The following is a 5,840-nucleotide window of genomic DNA, read 5'->3' as shown; positions in this document are numbered from 1 at the left end:
GGGCGAGGTGCTGGGGATTTGCAAGTGAAACATCTTGGCCCTTTATGCTGCTTTACAGCCCTGAGATGTGAAGTCACAATGACAAGGTGGCAATCATAAAAAATGCCAGAGAGGGATTCTGGACTCTCAGCAGAAGCAGAGGCATCACCTCTGCTGATGGGACACCCCCACATTACTGATAATGGGTTCACTGGGAGGGTTTCTTGAAGGGACTCAGAAAAGGTTCCATTCTATGCCAGAGCAGCAGATTGGTGCTGGTTTCCAGTGAGCAGGGTCTGTGTCTGTGTCCCTGGATGTGTCCCTGTGTCCCTGGACGTGTTCAGCAACCCACAGCCCGGCAGGGTCCTTACACAAGGCGGGAGGACACAAGGCCCTGGATTGGGAATCCTTGTCTGCGGTGTCAGAAGAGGAAACCAAAGCCTCCTTTTCTGTTATGTAGGGGGAGAAATGGGAAAAGGATCTTTTGGGCTACTGGTGACTCCTGACTGGCCTCTGAGCCCTTCCCCTCCTGATGCTATATGGAGCAGTAGGAAAAATAATAATGAATTTAATTGAATATACAGAAAAATGGAGGTGTAAAGTGATGCTGCTGTGAAGCTGTGCTGTGGATACTGAGTATTCCATAGAGACATAATGCAAATGAATGAAAGGACAGCAAATCTTTTTGTTCAGGTAATAATTTTACACCTAATCAAGCTCATGATTCACCTGTGAGCTCTCTGCAGGTCTATGTTGTCCTCCATGACATCCTCCACCCCACATCACTTTACAGAATGACTCCTGCTGCAGGTTTCGCACCTGGGACTGGGGCTGGTGCCTTGGAACAAAGCTGGGGCTATTTTAGGGATGAGGCTTTGCCACTGGGATCACAGTTCCCTGTCCATCTCCTTCTGGCATGGGAGTAGGGTCCAGAGAAAAAAATGATATCTGGGCCTATAAATGCCAGGACAATTTTCCTGTTCCCCCAGAGGGAGCATCTGCAGGGCAGCCCCACCACAAGCACCACACCCAGCCTGGCCCAGCAGGCACTGCCAGGCTCAGCATCCCCAAAGCAGGGCCAGGCAGGAGCATCCCCAGGGCCACACGCGCTGCTCAGCCCCAGCACCATGCCCAGGGCCTTCTGCTGCCACCAAGGCAGTGGCAGCCCCAGGGGCAGCAGGCACAGCAGCCCTCCAGCAGCAGCAGCAGGACACGCACACACGGCCCAGCGCTGCAATGCCAAAGTGCTCGTCTTTATTCAAGCTGGGAAAAGCAGCCCCTGGCCCAAAGACACCGGGGCTGGCACCACAGGGCTGCAGCCCAGCAGCACCCAGCAGGAGCAGCTGCCACTGCTGCTGTCAGCCCAGCTGGGCACCGCACAGCCAGGGAGGGCAGGGGACATCAGCAGATGGGTCCAGCAGCCACAAGCACGGGGGCATTTCCTGCTTGGGAATTTCAGTCTCATCCTAAGAGTCTGTGAAAAGAAAGCAGACAAGCACATCACCTGGGGTAACATTCTCTCCCCTGCCACTCTCTCCCCTGCCCTGCAATGCCCAGGCTGTGCTGCAGCAGAGTCAGTCTCAGGGGAGGTGAGGTGCAGTCCTTAGTGCAGGCAGGTTGGAGCTGGGCTATCTCAGTGCTGGCAGCCCTGGCTCCAGGTCTGTGCAGATGCAGCCAGACCTGGATCCGACAGTCCTCGGTGCTGCCCAAGGACTGTGAAGGCTTCAATCTTCAGTGACTTTGGTGAGCGGAGAGGCCCTGGCTGTCTTGGGGCTGCTGCAACCCCACTCAGGGAAGCCACAAAACCCACAAGGGCTTTTCCCTTCTTGTTTGGGCCTCTTTGACTAATTACAAAAGCAGGAGATATTTTATTAGGTGCCATCTAGAAAGACATTTGTAATAGATCCCTCTGGGGAAAAAGGAGGAAACTCTTCCTTCAGGCAGAGATCTGGTCCTTACCTAATGCAGCACACATGGTATGGTGAACATCTGCCAACAGGACTTGCGGGGGGACGGCACAGCCCAACGCTGCAGTATCCCCCACTTCTCTTGCATCGCCTTGCACTTCCTGTTATCATGGACAAAAGCACTCACAATCAAATCACAGCAGAAATAATAATACTAATACTACTTCTACTAATATTAATAATTGTAATAATAGCAGAACATGCAGTTCATGGATAAGAAAGGGAGACCTTTGTGCCCCAGGAAATGCCTCCATCCAAACCATTCTCCATCCCCCTGGGGCTCTCTGCCATCCCTGTGCAGGACAAGAGACTCCCAAGCAGGAATAGCTGTGGTGCAGGCTTGGAGCCTGAAATCAAACCCCTTCCTGACCTAGAGAACAAGGCAGGATTCTGTCTCCCTGGGATTACTCCACCCTCAATCATTGTTGATTTGAAAACCCATTTGAGAAATATCAAGAGGACCTCAGTCCTCCGTTACATTCTCATCATTCCCACAACCACAGTCACTTCCAGGGACACTGAATGTCCCGTGGTGCAGGCTCACACTTTCCCCCATTTCCGCTCTTCTCTTCTCACCTGCAGCACCCTGGACCAGCAGAAGGAGCAGGGGGAAGAGCAGGAACAGGATCTTCATGGCTGCTGCCTCTCCTGGGTCTTCACAGGGCTGCAGAGGGAACACCAAGGCAATGGGGACATGCAGGACCCTGAGTGGGGCAGGAGCCTGGGCTCTGAGGTTCACCAAACTTCAGAGGGGCTGCTTCCAAACCACAGCAGATGATATTTCCTCTATCTTTCTCTTTAAAAACAATTCCTACTTTCGTGCCACTCTCCAAACTTTGGGAGTGTTTCATGTCTCTGTCTTTTGGAAATTGATTACCTCAACTAATTTTTGAATTAATTTCCTTGAAGGTTTTCCAAAGACCTTTCCCCTGATAAGGGGCAACAGACCTAGGGCGAAATGTTTCCAATCCATTCAAAAAACAGTGAAATGAGGGGGATAAGAGAGGAAAAACTGCTACTGAAAGTCCTGGAACAAGTTCTCTTTCACCCTTTTGGGTTTTGTGTATCAAACATGTGCCCCTAACACCCTGCCCAACCAACTCTGCTTCCCAGGGATCAAGAATATTCTCCCAGCTCAGCTTGGCAGTGCCCATTCCCAATTCCAGAGCCTTCTTAGGATTCCTGGCAAGGGCATGCTGCAGTCCCACAATTGCTTCCCCTGCCCAGGGCAGCAATGACCCAGGGAGCAGCCAGAGGGCAGGGAAGTGTCTTTGTGCCCAGAAATGGGAGCAGAATTCAACCTTTGCAGCTAGTGAAAGTCTGAAAAAATGGCAAAGCTCTGTACTGTTGAGGGAAAGGACTCGCCTTACTTTCCAAGGGAGAGCCCTCATTCCCTCCTGCAGCATCAAGGCACTTTCCCAGACTATCCTGTACTTAGGAAACCTCAGTGGCACCTTCCACATGTTCTTAGACTCACAGGAAGGCTTTTGTTGTCTTTCTCAAAAAAAAAAAACTCTGATAGTCAAATTTTTCCCCTAGGTTCTTCCAGCAGTTTGTGCTTTAGGAGATGCTGCTCTGCTGGGCTTTGAGCTGAGACCCAGAGTGGGCAGAAATCGGGGAAGAGGCCCCACACTCACCTCCCTGACCAAGGCTTTGGCGTTCAGGCAGCAGCAAACCCAAGAGGAATGGCTGTGTCCAGGTGCCCTTGGGGCCAGGGAATGCTGCTGGGCCCCAAAGACGCTGGGTTTATAGCAGTGCTGGTGGGTGGGACAGGCCCCAGTTGCTGCTGGCACAAGTGGCCTGAGCCAACCCGGGAGTGCCCCATGGCTGTGGGGGTGCTGGGGCTGGCCCTGGTCCCTCCCTGCTGCAGGACCAGAGGCTGAGGTGCCTCCTGCGTGGGGCTGTTGCAATCAATGTCACTGTTATCCCCATGCAACACCTCTTGTGACACCCGTGGCACAGCAGCAACGGGCTGTGGGGCCAGCAGGGAAATCCTTGGGATGGGCACAGGAACTGGTGGGTGCAGGCACCAGCATCATTGCAGTCCTGAGGGAGCAGAATTCTTCTTTCACAGAATCACTTCTGCAATGATTTGGGTGGGAATGGACGTGAAAGATCATCTCTTTCCACCCCCTGCCATAGTCAGGGACACCTTCCAATGTCCCAGGTTGCTCCAAGCCCTGTACAAGCTGGCCTTGGACACTTCCAGGGATGCTGCAACCACAGTTTCTCTGAGTGACATCTGCCAGGGCCTCTCCACCCTCACAGGGAAGGCTTTCTTTCCAATATCCCATTTTACGCTGTCCTCTGTCTATTTGAAACCATTCCCTCTTCTTCTTTCCTTTTCCTATGTCACTTCTCCTCGGATTGAAGAACCTGTTGTCCTGGGATGTTCAACAACTCACAGAATATGGAAAACAACTTTGGACACTTCAAAAACATATGAATAGACAACAGGTCTGTGCACCTGCCATTTCAGGGGGATAAGCAGGGTCCTCTCTCGTGACTGTTCAGATAAAATGAGTGGAACACTGGGATAGATGACAAATTCTGTAAAGCAGGTGATCCAACAAAACTGTGCCTCCTTTTTCTGCCACCCAAAGTGGAGAAATACAAGCTGGATGCAGCCATCACTTGTCAATGCAGCGAGCTCGATGCCAGCCATGCCACTGGGAGAAGTGACAGTCCTTGCCAGGCAGGAGGGCCTGTGCCATGTGCCCAAGTTGGCAGCTCCTTCTCCAGGTGTTTGGAAGAGTAATCTGGTCCTCCCAAACTACAAGGGGCGAGGTGCTGGGGATTTGCAAGTGAAACATCTTGGCCCTTTCTGCTTTACAGCCCTGAGATGTGAAGTCACAGTGACAAGGTGACAATCATAAAAAATGTGGGAGAGGGATTCTGGACTCTCAGCAGAAGCAGAGGCACCACCTCTGCTGATGGGGCAGCCCCACATTACTGATAATGGGTTCACTGGGAGGGTTTCTTGAAGGGACTCAGAAAAGGTTCCATTCTGTGCCAGAGCAGCAGATTGGTGCTGGTTTCCAGTGAGCAGGGTCTGTGTCTGTGTCCCTGGATGTGTCCAGCAAACCACAGCATGGCAGGGTGCTTACACAAGGCAGGATGACACAACGCCCTGGGTTGGGCATCCTTGACAGAGGCATCTGAAGAGGAAACCAAAGCCTCCTTTTCTGTGATGTAGGGGGAGAAATGGGAAAAGGAACTTTTGGGCTACTGGTGACTCCAGCCTGGCCTCTGAGCTCTTCCCCTCCTGATGCTGCAAGGAGCAGTAGGAAAAATAATGATGAACTGAATTGAATGTATAGAAAGATGGAGGATTTAAGTGATGCTACAGTGAAACTTTGCTGTGGATACTGAGTATTCCATACAGACATAATGCAGATGAAAGAAGACAAAGCACTCCTTTTGATTCTGGTAATTGCTTTATCCCTACCAAGGTCATGAATCATGTGTGAGCTCCCTGTATGTCTGGGATGTCCTCCACGACATCGCGCACATCATATCTCTTTAAGGAATGGCTCCTGCTGCAGGTTTTGCAGCCAGGCCTGGAGCTGGGACCTTATAACAAAGTTGAGGCTACTTTTGGGAAGAGACTTTGCCACCACGTCCACAGCTCCCAGTCCATGTCTTCTGGCATGGGAGTAGGGTATGGAGAAAAGAATGATATCTGGGCCTATAAACACCACAACAGTGTTCCTCTTCTCCCAGAGGGAGCATCTGCAGGGCAGCTCCACTACAGGCACCCCACCCAGGCTGGCCCAGCAGGCACTGCCAGGCTCAGCGTCCCCAAAGCAGGGCCAGGCAGGAGCATCCCCAGGGCCACACGTGCTGCTCAGCCCCAGCACCATGCCCAGGGCCTTCTGCTGCCACCAAGGCAGT

The 5,840-nt window shown here is 52.2% G+C and overlaps 1 long non-coding RNA gene across 1 annotated transcript; it reads right to left on the bottom strand.

The window, feature by feature from the left end:
- Positions 1 to 1,086: 1,086 nt before the first annotated feature.
- On the bottom strand, positions 1,087 to 2,723 carry LOC119699652. Its single transcript, XR_005256492.1, has 3 exons — positions 2,523 to 2,723; positions 1,939 to 2,047; positions 1,087 to 1,453 (listed from the first exon to the last, which is right to left on the bottom strand). It is a non-coding gene; the product is annotated as an uncharacterized LOC119699652 (long non-coding RNA).
- Between the last annotated feature and the right edge of the window lie 3,117 nt (positions 2,724 to 5,840).

This window comes from Motacilla alba, chromosome 3 (assembly GCF_015832195.1).
Source record: "Motacilla alba alba isolate MOTALB_02 chromosome 3, Motacilla_alba_V1.0_pri, whole genome shotgun sequence".
Taxonomy (NCBI): Eukaryota; Metazoa; Chordata; class Aves; order Passeriformes; family Motacillidae; genus Motacilla; species Motacilla alba.
This window is presented reverse-complemented; position numbering and strand designations above follow the sequence as displayed.